This window comes from Ceratotherium simum, chromosome 23 (assembly GCF_057802395.1).
Source record: "Ceratotherium simum simum isolate JZ-2026a chromosome 23, ASM5780239v1, whole genome shotgun sequence".
Classification (NCBI taxonomy): domain Eukaryota; kingdom Metazoa; phylum Chordata; class Mammalia; order Perissodactyla; family Rhinocerotidae; genus Ceratotherium; species Ceratotherium simum.
In genome coordinates, this window is record NC_141922.1 from 38,555,565 (window position 1) to 38,567,651 (window position 12,087).

Consider the following 12,087-nt stretch of genomic DNA (forward strand, 5'->3'; position numbering starts at 1 on the left):
TAAAAAATGATACAAATGTGAGAAAATGTTAACATTTGTTCTTTTAGGAGCTAATTGGGTTTGTTACCGTATTCTCTGAAAGTTTTTGTATTTTAAAAAAATACTTCCATCTTAAGAAAAAGAGATATATTCACGCTGGAAAAGGGCAGAAATCACTGTATAGAGCATGATCTCCATAATTTTAGGGTAAAAGTTTTTAAAGCAGATATAACTAGATGCCCACATTATCCATAAAATAACTCGGTATACATAGAATATCTAGCTTTGAGTCTTGTAAATTCAGTGCAAACTCTAAAATAAATTAGTTGTAAAATGTATTCCTCGGTAATTTCATTAAGATGAATTTCTTATGTGGTTTTATGTTAGCTGCAAACCACAGGGTGCCAGCTCCCCAGACTCCTGCAATATTATCAAGGCCAGCAGAAGAACAGTTGTCTGGAGACTGTTACAGGCCACATGCTTCTGGCCAAACACTCCTCCTCCTAGGTCATCATTATTATCTGGACTGTACATTCCCAAATCTGATTCCCTCACCACCCTGCTTCCTCTCTGTTTCTCATCTCCAACAGCACAGGATTTCGTTGTGAAGGTAAACACCCCTGATTGCCATCTAATTAGGCTATGCAGTTTCAGTAGTGAGGGTTCTTCATTACATTATTTGGTATAAGGTTCTGGGTCATATCTAAAAATATTTCAGCTTGACAATTAATCTAATCTCTTGTTTGCTTTTGTTTGGAATCTTTTCACTTTCTAGATAATAATGTAGTTGAAGAATGCTAAATCCAGCATTACTTAAAGTGTTATTCATTTGTTAATGTTACATTTTGTAAGTGAGGAAATTATTCTTTGTATACACTTAAAAATAATCCCTTTCAGTTATATAACTAGCAAGCAGTACCAGTTTGTTTGTGGGTATGTGTTCATACACATTTTTTATACCTGTCTTGTTTCAAAAAGGATAAAAGGTTACAGATACATATACCAGAAAAATTCAATTTGAAGTTAGTGAAGAAATGGAAACAGAGGATTTAAGTCGGAAGTTAGTTAAGTATATAAAGTACATCCTGTTCAATCTTATACACAGGCCGGAAGAAGGCCTCATATATGGCTCTAAGCTTTCTCACAGCCAAGGGAAATACTGTCAGCTCCACAATTAGGTATCCAGAAGACAAAACAAATGGGGATAATAAACAAGGGAAACACAATTATACCAGGTGCTAAAACAAACAAAAAAGAATTTTTCCAGATATTGTCAGAAAGAGTAAATATAGCAATAAATTTCATGACGCTTTCTTATAAACCCCTTAATGTGGGCCCAAAGTGAATTCATTAAGGAAATCTGAGAGGAGGAAAGAGCCATGGCCCAGGATTGGAGGCTGGGAGAGTAGGAAGGGGGTGGTCTAGGCACAATCCAGGGGCTAAAGTACTGCAACTGTTGGTCTTGACATGAGGCTCATTACCAGGATGACCATACAATTTATTGTCTAACCCAGGGCCCTTTGAGAGTAAAAAGGGATACTATTAATAATTAAGCCCCAACAACAGGTATAAGCCAGGACTGTCCTCAGCAAACTGGGACATATGGTCATTCTAAGTCCTTGTTCATCACCCACTGACATCCTGCTCCCAATGCAGCCCACCACTGTGGACCTAGTCAGGCAAACTCATCCTGTTCAACATGGAGTAGGCCTAACCGGTTCCAATTATAGGGGACTCGGAGTTTCTAGCTCAGGTCACCAGCACGGGCCAGCCAAACAGGGAAGGTAGTCAAGAAAGACTGGAATAAGCAACGGGTAATGGTCGCCTGAGGATCCAGTCTCCAAAAGAAAAGGTTAAAGGAGATGTCACTTCTGGATAATGGGTTGGAGGGAGAATGAATCAGGTTGTAGGTAATTAGATGGGTACCACGAAGAGGAAAGAGGTACCCTCCCTCCTAAAGGGCCTAATGAGAAATCCAGTGGAAGAAAACTGCTTGCAGTTGGGATATTATCATACTGGCTAAAGCATGTAATCTGTAGTTGTCAAACATGTGATGAATTACCTAAAGAGCTTATTAAAAACTAGATTCTAGGACTCTAACTCCAAAGATAATGATTCTGTTAGTCTGAGATGAAACCCCGGAATCTACTCTAACAAGCACTCCAGGTGATTCTGGCAATGATGGTTCTAGCCTACACTTTGAGATATACCACCCTAAAGGGGTGATTAAACAGCCCTTGGGGGAGTCTAACTTTCCCACAAAATAGAGTACCTTGGGCCAGCTTTGGGGAGATATAGCACCAGTTCCCCTGTGGAAGGTGGGGGATGAGAGATGGAGCGGGGTTGGGGAGAAGCGGATCAGAGCAGTTCAGTCTTCAGGCACCTTAAGGATTTTTCCATTGAGGGGCTTAGGTTCTCAATTTGGAAGAGAAAAGGCCTTTCCTCTCCAGATTCCCTATACAGTCCTAACAATTAAGAAAACCACTCAAGCAAGGACACAGATGACCCCATTTTTAAAATCCTAGCTGGAATAACTCCCACTCCAGCAAGCTTCCCTTTACCCAGTAACAGTAGCTGGCATTTGATGATTTGCTATGTGCCAAATCTAAGTGCTGTATCTGTATTTACTCATTTATTCCTGGGAACAACCCAATGGGGTAGGTACTATTTTTACCCACATTTTATGGCTGGGTATGTTGAGCAGGGCCACTGTGAAGCGAATCCACAGGGCACTGTGCACAATGTGGTCTATGTCTGTGGCACCCCATGTGGTAATGCAGGGCACAACCTTCACAACCTTACACACTGGGCCTGACATCATGGGCCATAGGAGTTTGGTAACTTTCCCAAGAACCCACACTAGAACCTAAGTTCTGAAACCTCATAGATGAAAAAAAGGAAAGAACTGTATAAGAAGAAATTTCTATGACCCTGCCAGGAAGGGAATTGAACCAACTTGGGAATCAATACATTTATTTACATAAGGACAGGTAAGTGAGAAGTCAGGAAGTAGCACATTCCAGGGAATCAATTGTGGCAGCTGAAAATCTCCCAAATTTTCCTGGATGAGGTCCCAAGACTGCCTCCCCAAGCCCTATTAAATGATGGTGGAGAATAAAGCCCCCAAGCTCCCATTCCTGGTTGCATTGTTTTCCAGTGAAACAACCTAAGGCCAAGCTTCTTGCCTCCAACGTCCTGTCTGGTGCTCCTATAATACGTGGTTTCTATCATACTCTTGGCCCTTGTATTAAACTGATTTTCTGTGTGTCTGTCTCTTTGCCGAGTTTACAAGCTTCTTGAAGGCAGAGATAATGCTTTATCGTATTTGTGTCTCCCAATAGCCAGGGAAGGCACGCCATGTGTGCATGACTAGGCATTTTTGCTTGCTTCCTTCCTCTCTCCCTTATGTGTCAGACATTAAGCTACCTGCCTTCAAAGTTTAGTGGGCAAGACCTACAAAGAATAATGAAGAGTTTTACACAGAAAATTATAGAGGTAAGCACAGGGTTGCTGTGGAGCCAGAGAAGATTTGACTTAGCCTGTAAGGATGAGTAAAGGTTAATAAATTGAGCCAGGCAGAGAAAGAGAGGGGAGGGGGCATTCTAGACAGAGTAGAAAGCACGTACAAAGAAAACAGATGCTTATGTGTAAGAGGGAGAAGAGGAGAAGGAAGAGAGGAAGGAAGAAAGGAGAGGGGATTTGTGGTACCGTCACTTAGGGTGGCTAAAGAAATTTTCACTTTGACTGTGACACCAACGGAGGAGGCCGGATAGGGGTGGGAAAAGAGTATGAACTCTGGAGCCAGACTGCCTGTGTGGTCCAATCCCAGCTCTGCCACTTACCAGCTATGTAACTTTGAGCAAATTACTTAACCCCTCGAGCCTCAGATCCTAATTTGTTAATGGGATAATAACAGCACCTACCTTTTGGGACTCTTATGATAATTAAATGGCTTAAGACTTATAAAGCACTTAGAACAGTGCCTGTCATGTAATATGTATTCCACAAAGAGTAGCTATTATCGTAACCCCATTGTTCTCTTTCTCTCATTTCCCACTTTTACTTCATTGCAAGCAAGTCTTACTGATTCTGCCTCTAAAACAAATGCCAAAACCATCCTCTTTGTCTCCACTGTCTTTACCTTGGTCCGAAGAACTATGATTTCCTTCCTAGATTCTTGCAGTAGCCTCCTAACTGGTCTCCCTTCTTCCATTCTTGCTCTGCCCAATCTGATCCACACAGCAACCAGAGTGATCCTTTTTAAAGGTAAACCAGACATCACTCCACTTAAAAATCCATTGTGTCTCATCACACATTGTATCAATCATTTAGAATTCTCCTTATCTTGGCCTTAAGAGGTCTTAAATAATCTACCTCTCTCCTACCTCTCTAACTCCACGTCATACTCCTTTTTACTCACTACGCTTCGGCATCTAGCTGCCTTGGACTTGGCGAGTTGGTCTTGCTAGGACCTTTGCACCTGCTGTTCCCTCTGCCTTCCCCATCCCTTAATTTGTTTGCCTCCTTCTTGTCTTGTAGAACCCAGCTCAAATGTCAGAGGAGTAGACTTCAGTTTGAGACACCAAACTAAACTAACAGCCTCCCCAGTTCCTCTATGTTACTCTGGTAAATTTATTTCCTTTTCTTTCTTTGTTGTTGTTGTTTTTTCTGCCTCCCCTAACTGTTCCCACTCCTGAATGTAAGTTCCGTGAGAGCAGATACAAGGGCTGTCTTTTTCCCAGTTTCTATAACAGCAAACCCCTCCCCCCCATAAATTAGGCACTCCGAATTGATGTTGAATGAATTAGAAGTGAGTAGGGAAAGAAGGGAAAATGCTGCCAAAAATTAAGGCAGCTGGGGCCAATTACTATGCTTTTGCAGTAATCCAATGAGAAATGATGAGGCCTTAGCAGTGGTTTTCAACCTTGGCTATGCACTGGAATTACCTGGAGAGTTTAAAAAAATACTGATGCCTGAACACCATCCTCAGATTCTGACTTAATTGGTGGACACAGCCTGGGCATCAGGATTTTTTAAAGCTCCAGAAGGGATTCTAATGTGCAGCCAAAGTTGAAACCACTGCCCTAAAGGCAGAAGGGTGATGTAGAAGAGAGTGAGTGCAGGGATATTTAGGACGTATAATAAGCAGGACATGGTGGTTAATTATAAATTGGAAGTGACCAAAAGGAGGGTGCCTGGGAAGAATCCGAGATTTCTGGCTTGGGCCTGGGTGAATGAGAGAGGCATTTTGCGAAAAAGATAAATTCTGACTTGGACAGGCTGAGTTTGAGGTGCCTGTGGGGATTGAAGTGGAGTTGTTCAATAGATATTTGTTTTTTAATAGATTTATGTTGCCCCAGTGAAGAGGAAAAAATCCCTCTAGATTTCAAGAAGACAAGAAAAGCAATCTCTGGAAAATACGACAGTTGTACAAAGTACAAGACCATTCCCACTCTGCACAGCCTTTTTACTCAAACCCCCTTCCAAGCCAATGCCCCATCTGTTCTGAAATGTTGTTCAACATGTTGATATATTTTCAAGAAGGATTAGATTATGTATGGGTACTGTTCCATAAATCCATTCAACTTACTCTTCTTGTACTACCTGTAGGCTTAAAGTATCCCATTGATTAAATTGCTGCCAGCCTTCAAATAGCAGTTAAAGGAATATATAACAGCTTAAAAACTTCCAATACATGAAAATAAACACACCCATTATTACTTTCTTTAAGATTCATGGTCAAAGATACTTAGACCTAAACTGCCTAGTTTAGTTTTCTAATTTGTAAGCATTTACTGGGTTACCAAAGATCCCAAGTACCGTCTGAAAGACCATGGCTGCTTGGTTTGTTTCTAGTTTATATTAGGCACACCTAAAACAAGGATTGATAGGGCGATATATTTGTTAAGTAACAGATGGCGAATGGACATTCTGTCCAGCATCTATCCACATTCTGTTTCTCAGTATTCCAAGGAAGAGTGACTCTAAATCTCGAAGAGGAATCAACTAGAGGGGAATGGACCAGATCTGGACTGAATGTATTTATTCAGCTAAGAACTGACACCAAGTCATATGTAGGTTAAAAAATTCTAAGGAGGTATGACTGGCTTAAAGGTATGAGGGGCTTGAACAGGTAAAGCTGGATTAAAGTAATTCAGAATTTATCAGTAAGGGCTGAAACATGAATTCTGAATACTTAAGCGACTTTGTGAAATCAAGGGAGGAAAAAAAAAGAGGTAGGTGTTAGATATTCCCCGAACCCTCACACAGGGTGTTAAATCGTGGCTAAGCGCTGCCTCTGCGCAAGACTGAGGTCCACTGCAACTAAGAAAACGAGGGGGGTGGGGACGCCGCCACTCTCGGGGAAGGACCTTTCCTCAAGAAGAGCGGCAGAAACTCACTGCAACGTCCCGGCTCTCCTCTCCCTGGGGCTGCCAATCTAGCAGGTGAACCGTGAGAACACAAAGGAACGAATAATGGCGCGCAAAATGCCAAAAGCCAGGGTCCCCAAGTCCAGCCTTTTCCCTTCACCTCGAGAGCAGCTTCAGCCACCCCCGCACGTCTTTGCAGGAGACACCTGCTCCACAGCTCTGCCCGTTCGGGGCGAGCCCGAAGGGCAGGAAGGGCCGTAGACTGCCCCGTGCGGAGCACACGGAGGGAGGCCGCGGTCTGGGCCACCCGCGTCGCAGGGGCAGCGCTCCTGGGCGGGCGCGGGGCGAACGTGCGCGTCCCAGAGCCGCCCGCGGCGGGCCCGGTGGGCGTGACGCCATGACGCACGGCACGCGGGCGGCGGGGCGGGGCAGGGAGGGCCGGGGGCGGGAGGAAGGAGTGGGAGGAGGAGGCGGAGACTGCGGGGGCTGAGGGAGGGGGAGAATGGCAGTCGCGGCGCTGGTTCCCGGGAACGGCCGTCAAGACAGAACTGCGGAGGAGGAGTTCGGGAAAGCGGCCGTCGGGACGTCTCCTCTCGGTTCCTCCCTCCCCAGCTGAGAGACTCCTCGGCAGGCCTGAGGGACCCTCCTCCGTACTTCCTCTGGCTTCCGCCGCCGCGGGGAGATGGGCCTGCTCGCCCGCAGCCCTGCGCCCGCCGCGGCTCTGAGGAGTTGAAGGTACGGGCGGGCGCGGGAGGAGGGTGCGCCCGGGAGCGGGAGGGCAGGGGCGGCTCCCGTTTCCGACCCAGGGCGCTTGGGCAGAGCCGCTGCCCTCGCCCCCCTCCCAGGGTCGGAAATGGATTCGGAAATCCCAAGGGAAAGGCGCCCCCTTTCGTGCCCAGCTCGGGGTAGGGGCCGGGACCGGCTCCGGGGGTTAAGCCTCGGCTGGTCCCGCGCCCCCGCCCGGCTCCGGCGCTGGCGCCCCCTTGGCCGCGCGGGCGGAGGCGGAGCGTGGGATCCGCCCCGAGCCCTGTCCTCCTGGCCGGGACTGTGGAGACGGCGGCCGACCCGCAGTGTTGTGACGGGTCGAGGCGGCGCTCCCCTCAAGCACTTCCTCGGCCCCCGAAGCAGGCGACACCGAGGGCGGCCGCCTCGGGGAGGCGGCGGGGGCGGAGCGCATTCCTGATGGGTGAAATCGGCTCTAACGGGACCGATTTCCGGGTCTCGCTGCAAATTCGGAGCCGGGGCCAGTGCCCCCAACCCCTGCTGCCGGGGCCCTAGGGAAAAGGAGGCAAGCACCGGGGAAGGTTCATCCGGGAGAACTGCCACCCCCTTCAAAAGCAGAAATTAAACATACGAAAAATGGTGTAGCTTTGGCATAAAGTATGTGTTCATAGGGATCTTCCAGGATTGTTTCCCTCATGCTAAACCTTCAGGGAGTTCCCAGCCTGCAGCCTGCACCCAGCACGTAATGCCATTCTTTTTAATTTCTAGTTTTTCCTATCATCTGGACTCCGCTCTGCCGTTGCTCTTTCCCCCCATTTCCATTAATGGGAAGAAGAAAAAGAAGTTAGGGTTCATTAACCCCGCGACAAGGGCAGTAAATAAAAGAGAAGAGAGAGTGGTTAAGGCTATATATGGGAGAAAGAAAGGTCTTAATTTTTTCTCATTGGCCCTTGAAGGTAGAAATATACGAACGATGCTTTATTCTGGTTAATATTTACTATTCAGATTGTTGCAGAGTGTTCTGTTGGGTTGACGTTGGAAAGGACAGCGTTTAAGTGCCGCTGCAATGTTCAAACCCAGGTGTTGGCTGGAAATGCTAGTTTTAAACGTTAGTAAACAGTGGGAGCATAAAGCAATCCTTTCCCCTGACTGCTTGCCTTACAATGTTTGTGATCTTTCCTTTTCATTCCAGTTTTTTCCCCGTGGAACATGGCTGTCTTTTTATTTCTTTACTTTCTGTTACTATTTTAACCTAGTAAGTCTGACGGTATGCCCAGATTTCATTTTCAGTTTTGCCATTAACCATCTTAATGCGCATCTTTCGCTTCTGTTTATAGTTCAAGCTGTTACCGTATTTGCCTGTTTATGCTTCCTTAACACCCAAGTGTCTGAACGGAATTAAAATGTAAATACTTCTCTCTGTTTAGAAAATGGCGATGATCTATTGTTAACTCTTGATTTTCAAATGTTCTTTCCTTGCTACGTGTAATTTCATGGGAAAGATTTAACATTAAGTCTTGGGGCTTAATAAACCAAATTATGCAACGATAACAAAAGAAACTCTTTTCGTTAGTTTAATATTCTCCTTTTTAATTACTGTATACAATATAACTGAAGTTTAAATTTCATGTGTCCACGGAAACTATTTAATGTCACCGCAAGGTGTTTTTCTGAGGAAAAATTACATTTGGCGAGTGATGTTAGTGTCTTTTTCCAATACCTCTGACTTCCAGAACTACTCTAGTAAGATTCACTTTTAAAACTGCAACATTCTTTTAGGAGTTGAAACACAATCCAATTCTTAGAGTCCAAATAGTAGCTACTTGAAATATTGTTTCATTTAGGGGATGCCTCAGTTGATTATTAGTTTATGTAAAGAGCAGTCCCTTTTACTGTCATCTAACCAATGGTGGAATTTCTTTTTTAAATTTTGGTGGTGATTTGTAGAATTTTGGGTGCCTTTTTACTTCACTAAATGGAACCATATTTTTTCTATCTAACATGTGAAAGATACTAACATTAGTGTCTGTTTTTAAAGATACTGCAGCGTCTTAGTGGAAAATAAATGCACTTCACAGATTTGAAATAGGGGAAGTCAAAAGGTAATATTTTTGCGTTGTGAATGTAAGACACTTGGTGTCACCTCTCTTTAATGGGATCGAATTGACAGATACTAATTGTTCTTATGGGATTGTTGGATGGAATTAAACATAAGTAATTTGAAGCAAGTTTTTTTAACATTTGAAAGAATTTCTTGTATATTATGGCTAAGTAATATATGTATATTATTTAGATTTATCATGGAAATTCTTTAGTTTCTAATTATCCCCCTAACTTTTTTTTTTTTTTTTTTTAATCTGGAGGGCACTGGATTGAAAAATATAGTTTTCTGGTTTTTTCAAGGGAGAGAGGGAAGGCAAATGTTTGTGATAACATGCAAAAGTCCCTAGTCGAGTGCTGGGCACAGAATAAGCTGGGGATAAGTTTTGTTGCATTTTCATCTGAATTGCCTCCTTATATTTCTTCTCTACTCAGGTTATAGAGGGAAAAAAATCTTAAGAGAATTGTTGTTTTTCTGATGCTATTAACAAGTGACAGTCGATAGCATGAAACCAGCCTGCATTTGACAAACATTTATGCTCTTTTATCATTTGAGGCCCATATAAAAATTAGGCCATTTTGGGCTGAACACCAAAGAAAGTTGAATTTCTAAATTTATATTTGATTGCATGTTGCATTGTATTTGGCAAACTAGCACTAGTAGTTTAACAATGGCCTGAAAGGACCCATGATCATATATGAAGTACTTTAGCTTAAAGATTTTGGTTTGAGTCCTTTTTAGCAAAATGTTAATCTGATTACTTATGGAAAATAGCTAAATTTTCCTTAGGCTATTTTTTGCTGCAATCAGGAGTAATTATTATTTTTCTTCCACTTGTTTTTCAAGTTGTAAGATATCAGTTCTTTGTTAGCTGACGGATGTACAACATCCAGACAACTCTGTATATAACCACACCTGCACAGCTAATGATTGAGGATAATATTCTTTTGCTAAACACATCTGTATTTCAGATGGTGGTAGACTTCAACCAAAAAAGGCAGTGAAATCATTTTGAGTGTTTAAAACTTGGGTACTTCATTTATTTCTCAATAGCTATCATGTGTCAGTAAAACTTTCTGTATTAAAGTGGGAAAAATTAGCACCTTTTGATAAAGTAGTTTTTGCTTGTATTGCTCTCTTTGTTTTGTTCATTATAACATTTTCTTGAAAGCTATTCCATTAGTCTTAAGACAAGAATATATAACCCTTTTATCAGTGTTACTTAGTATTTTGTCTTAAAAAATCATTTACTAGAGAAATACTACTTGTTAATTTGTTTTAGAAGTCTATTTGGGAGAGTTCTTATGTGAAAGCCTCAATAGGACAAAACTAATGAGGGCTTGTTTTAACCCTCAATTAAGTTTGTGCATTGAATTATGAAGCAAAATCTTGCTCAGAAATCACCCTAGTTTGTTTAAGCCCAAAAGAAACTTCAAAACTCAGTCTTGGGTCCAAAAAACTGGAGGTGGATTCTTAAAATTATATACAGTTAACAGTTTCAAACTCTGTCCTTCTCTGGAGACCCCTGAAAGTATAGGTAGCCCTGCTGTAATGTGAATAGCAGGCAGGTTGCCAGTTGAAGAGACGCTGGTAGAGGTGAGCCATAAGGAGGGAGTAAGAAACCAGGAGAAGCTACTGGGAATGTTCTAGTGTTAGGCTTCAGCTAAATATTATATAGCATAATAATGTAAATAATGTATCAAAAAATAGACTGCCATTAGTAGGAGAATCTGATGATTTATGTTTTGTGATTTCTAAGTATAGGGATTTGCTCCCCTAAATGGTAACAGATTCTAAATTAAATTATTTTTATGTGTTATCACATATGAGATAATATATGTGAAATGTGCAGTAGAAGTGTAGGAGATAACGTAAACTTTATGATGGCAGGGACCATTCTCTTTGTTCACTGTTAAGGTCTCAGCATTTAGCATAAAGCCTGACAATAATAGGTGTTGAATAAGTATTTGCTAACTGAATAAAGTTTGTGTAATGTTTCATAACTTTCTCTACAGCAGGGCCATCTAATAGAAATATAATGTGAGTCATAAATGTAGTTTAAAATTTTCTTTAGCCACATTAAAAAGTAAAAAGAAACAGGTGAAATTAATTTTCATAATATATTTTATTTAACTCGACATATCCAAAACATTATCATTTCAAAGTGTATTAATAAAAGACTACTTTTTGTGTGTGTGTGAGAGGAAGATTAGCTCTGAGCTAACATCTGTTGCCAATCCTCCTCTTTTTGCTGAGGAGGGTTGGCCCTGGGCTAACATCTGTGCCCATCTTCCTCCACTTTATATGCAGGACGCCTGCTGCAGCATGGCTTGATAAGCAGTGCGTAGATCCACGCCCCGGATCTGAACCTGCGAACCCTGGGCCGCCAAAATGGAGCCTGGGAACTTAACCACTATGCCGCTGGGCTGGCCCCAACTTTACATTTTTTATTCATACTAAGTCTTCAATCCAGTGTGTGTTTACACTAGACAGCATAGCTCTAGGGGCATTTTGTATGAAATATTTGTCCTTTTCCACAGAAATTCTTTTTTTGTGTCTGAGGAGGACTAACCCTGAACTAACATCCGATGGCAATCCTCCCCTTTTTTCTTGAGGAAGATTGGCCGTGAGCTAACATCTGTGCCCACCTTCCTCTACTTTATATGGGACGCTGCCACAGCATGGCTTAACAAATGGTGTGTCAGTGCGCGCCCAGGATCCGAACCTGTGAACCCCGGGCCACTGAAGCAGAGCGCTTGCACTTAACTGCTTGCGCCACCAGTCCAGGCCCCAGAAATTCTTTTCTTTGTCTTTTGATAGTCTTTTTCTAAGTGGTTGGCATGTCTTTTGAGACCAAATACAGAAGCACATATGTCATTGAACTGGAATTACTGAGTTGGATTGAAAGTCGGG

The 12,087-nt window shown here is 42.9% G+C and overlaps 1 protein-coding gene across 1 annotated transcript in view; it reads left to right on the forward strand.

Annotated features, from left to right (window-relative positions):
- Positions 1-6,841: 6,841 nt before the first annotated feature.
- The window catches only part of RNF19A (ring finger protein 19A, RBR E3 ubiquitin protein ligase), a 54,496-nt gene continuing 49,250 nt past the window's right edge, over positions 6,842-12,087 (forward strand). The window contains exon 1 of the mRNA XM_004431210.3: positions 6,842-7,085. The gene's annotated coding sequence lies outside the window, so the exon portion shown is untranslated. The remainder of the gene's footprint in view (positions 7,086-12,087) is intronic.